This window comes from Octopus bimaculoides, chromosome 4 (genome assembly GCF_001194135.2).
Source record: "Octopus bimaculoides isolate UCB-OBI-ISO-001 chromosome 4, ASM119413v2, whole genome shotgun sequence".
In the NCBI taxonomy this organism is placed as follows: Eukaryota; Metazoa; Mollusca; class Cephalopoda; order Octopoda; family Octopodidae; genus Octopus; species Octopus bimaculoides.
This window is the reverse complement of record NC_068984.1, coordinates 47,395,393-47,399,295: the sequence shown is the minus strand read 5'-3', so window position 1 is coordinate 47,399,295 and position 3,903 is coordinate 47,395,393. Positions and strand designations below refer to the sequence as shown.

The 3,903-nt window shown below is 35.6% G+C and overlaps 1 protein-coding gene across 6 annotated transcripts in view; it reads left to right on the top strand.

Moving 5' to 3' along the window:
• LOC106884518 (epidermal retinol dehydrogenase 2) overlaps positions 1 to 3,903 on the top strand; it is a 343,698-nt gene that overhangs the window by 278,056 nt on the left and 61,739 nt on the right. The window lies entirely within an intron of this gene.

The window sequence follows — 3,903 nt, the reverse complement described above, 5'->3', positions numbered from 1 at the left end:
ATAATACACGTTATCAAGAGATACAGGGTATCAAGAGATCAAGTGGTATCTCTTGATACCCTGTATTATAATTTTATATATATATAAGATAAGGGAATACTCGAGAATAAAAGAGGTCACAACTAATAATGTAATAAATGTTGAAAAGTTTCTTCTGTTAGAATTTGAAGATTTGAAAGATGATGCTTTTAGTAATTATAATAGAGATAGTTTTCAGCTGTTATTACACATACACACACACACACACGTACATGCATACATACATGTGTGAGAGAGAGAGAGAGTGAGTGAGTGAGTGGAGGAGGTATAAGAGAAGCGACTACTGATACTTAAGGCAGAGCGTACAATTTTAAAATAAAGTCACATAATTGAATGAGGCTAAACGTTGTATTATATACCTTCCTTCCATCCAGCTGTCTCTCATAAAAACGATAGATTAATATTAAATTGATATATTTTTTTTTATTCATTTGTAGATATTAGGCATATATTTCGTATCTTGCATTCATCCAGGTAATACCAGCGATACTTTTTCGCACGCGCGCGCACACACACTCACACACAGACACCTAAAATAATAACATCAACATAACATGATATGAGACGCTTGGTGGATGCAAATGTCGGTTAAATTATTATTATTTTTTTTTCTTATTGAAATGTTAAAATTTGTAGTTGAGTTTCATTCAGAAAAGAAACAAATTAGTCTTACAATAATGATTTTTTTTACACTTTTGAACTTCTTTAGAATTGTAATTTTAGTTGTTTATTGAACTTTGACTAAGGGACTTTGTCCCTTCTTCAATGCATCTTTTTCTATGTATTATGTTACAACTGTAAACTAATCCACTACATATATACATATAGTTTATGGATTAGAGATAGGTATTCTCTGTATAGAATACACTTCGTAGTCTTCAAGAGATTTGAACCTGAGCTGGTAGAGGAGTAAATGTAAGGACAAGCAAGTTAGGTAAGTCGATATACAAAAGGCATTTAATAGATTTAATAAAAAAATGTACATATGTATTTATTTATTTATTTACTTATGGGTTTCAGCCAAGTGGCTGCGGTCATGCTGGAGCACCATAAAAAATAAGTCCGACTTACACAGAATAGAGACCATATCCTGACAGTATCTCTATTCTGTGTAAGTCGGGTGTATTTAATATTTTTTGTATATGAACTTGTCTAACTTGCTTGTCGTTACATTTACTCATGTATATATACATATATATATCACACATACGCACGTGCACTCACACACTCCTCGACTTACGACCTATGCGACTGAAGACCATCGCACTTACGAGCGCAAAAAGTAAATAAGTAAAAAAATAAAAAGTCGATTTTTGACGTTGGCCAGCTGCGCATACGATAACTATGGCAGCATCTGCCTAAGACTAAACAAAATCAACTTTACAGCCCACGGTCGTTCTGCCTCTTCCTTCTCATCCTTCCATAGTTTCTGTTTTTCTGTACAAGATTCACACTTTCACCACCCAAGTCCATTCCACCCAGCCTCTGCTTCTTTTTTTTTCATCTCAACACCACCACTGTATTTTTCCCCATCCCACATCATATATTAAAGACTATACTCATTCCTTTCGTTCTAGGACCGCTGATGTATGTATTTTTTCACGTTTTCCCTACATGCATTCATTTATTGAAATTAAAGAAACATCAACTGCATCAATTTCGTCAGTTTGGGAAAGCTTCTTAAAGTAATTTCTTTAGACTAAAATAATAGGTTGTATTTTTTCCTTTTTTTTTTGTATCACTGCTACAACGTTTTAGCTACGAAGTAGCCAATCAAGCTTAGGGTATGACCTAGATACCCATTACATCAAAAATATTAAATACTTCAGTTTAGACTGAAGCCTCATTATATATTTCAACTTAGAAGTCTGTTGTTACGCTAGTATGTAGCAGCTGACGAATATATTATTGTATTAGCTGTCCAACCTGTTTAGGCATGTTTCAAGGTTGTTTTAGAATTGTTTCTATTTTGTCTGTTGTTGTCGCTTAGCGCGTCTTGTAAGCAGTGATCGAGCATAGCTAATGATCACAGGCGATCCAGCTGCTTTATTTTCTAAGCGGAGTATATCTTGGATTACATTGTGCAATATATCATTTTAAAGACAACAGGATGTGATATAAGGGAGAAAGATTGAGTTATTATTGCTTGCAAGTCGAGCGATTGCATGTAATTTTCTTCCCCGTTGTGTAGTCCTGTTAATAGTCATCATTTTCGTGTTCTCTCTTTAGGAAGTCTCAATGTACTTCTAAATTGTTGGAGAGAGAGAAATTAGTATTGTGTGAGATGTGGTGTAGGGCTTGTACATTATACAATGTAGTGTTACACGCAGAGGAAAATTATTACCCTGATAGCGTTGCTTCCAACATGTCTATACTGGTGCCGGTTGGCAGGTTTTCTTGTTTGCAGCTGTAACCATCCTTTGAGTACGTATCCATATGCTTGCACTTGAATAGCACTTCATCGTTTTTGCTTAACCTCTTGAGTAGCTACATCTAGGTATTCCTTTGCTAAACATAAGCTGCATATCTTTAATCCGCTGTGACATAGGCCTCGTGTCTCAGCAAAGTTTCAGCCTGTAGTTAAACTGTTGCCTGTTCTGCTTTCCTTCAATGACCAGATGTATAAAAACAGCAAAGGAAATTCATTCTGTTTAACCGGAACTGAAAACCTAATAATGCTGCATATATTATGTCATGTTCTAAGTACTGTATATAATTGTTCATGTCGTTGGCAAATATTTATTATTGCTCATTAAACAAGTAAATTTATTAGGCTTCTACAATTATCTCAGCGGGAAGTTTTGTTGCTGTAATTACATTTTGGCAATTGGATTGGTGTGTTTCTAATACTTTGGATGTTGTGCGATATTTGTTGTTTATGTAAATCTATATACACTTTTGCCTACATGGATGCATATGTATGTTTATAAATTTATTGTTGCCTGTAAGATTATATATATACACATGTCTACTTATATTCACATTATGTCACAACATTGAGTGTTACTGGTATATTGTAAGTTAGTACAACTTGTTACAGTGTTGAGACGTCGGTGAATAAACCGACTCTTCCAAGACAGTCTGGTGTAGAAGATTGCTAGAGAACTAACAGAGCAAAAACAAAACCTGCCAAAAAGACGGATGGATACAACGTAGGGTCAACGGCTAACTAGCAGAAGTTATTGGGGACAAATAAATACTCAGATGATGAATAAGGGTACAGTAAGTACTGGGGACTATAGTATAACTTGTGTTCATTAGCTGTGTGAAGGTAACTTGTTTAGGTCACTCTGAATACGAAATTGTTAGGTTATGCCAAAATAATCTAAAACCATTTTTAATACCCAATGGTTTTAAGATTTTCCTTTTATTTTTCTTTTAATAATTGTCTTCAAGGCGGACACCTTAATTGTTATCCTCACTACAAGCATTGCCTGGTGACGTAGATGTCGATTTGCAACATCTATTTTAACAAGCAAAGGACATACTCACAGTGTAGTGTCAGAATGACAGGAATCCAACCCCGGCATATTCAGAGCAATGACTACATTTAAAGTGAATCTCGCGTGCATCATCTTTTGTCACCCGTTCGCATTCCAAACCCTATCTGCCAGAACTTGGGTGAACGAACCGCAGAACTCAACTTAAAACGCCATATTGCTCTTTCATCATTCCATAGTCAGTGCTAAGCAATTTCGGAGTAACGCATTGTATTATTAGCAGTTTGCGCTGCGTGATGCGCATTCTTAGCAGCATCTGCTGCTGTTGCCACCGCCTCTCAGTTGTTGTTTATGATCGCTTATCGATCCGCAGTATTCAGCCAATCTGAAGGTTTGCTCCAAGAATGCAATTTTAGGTCGATTC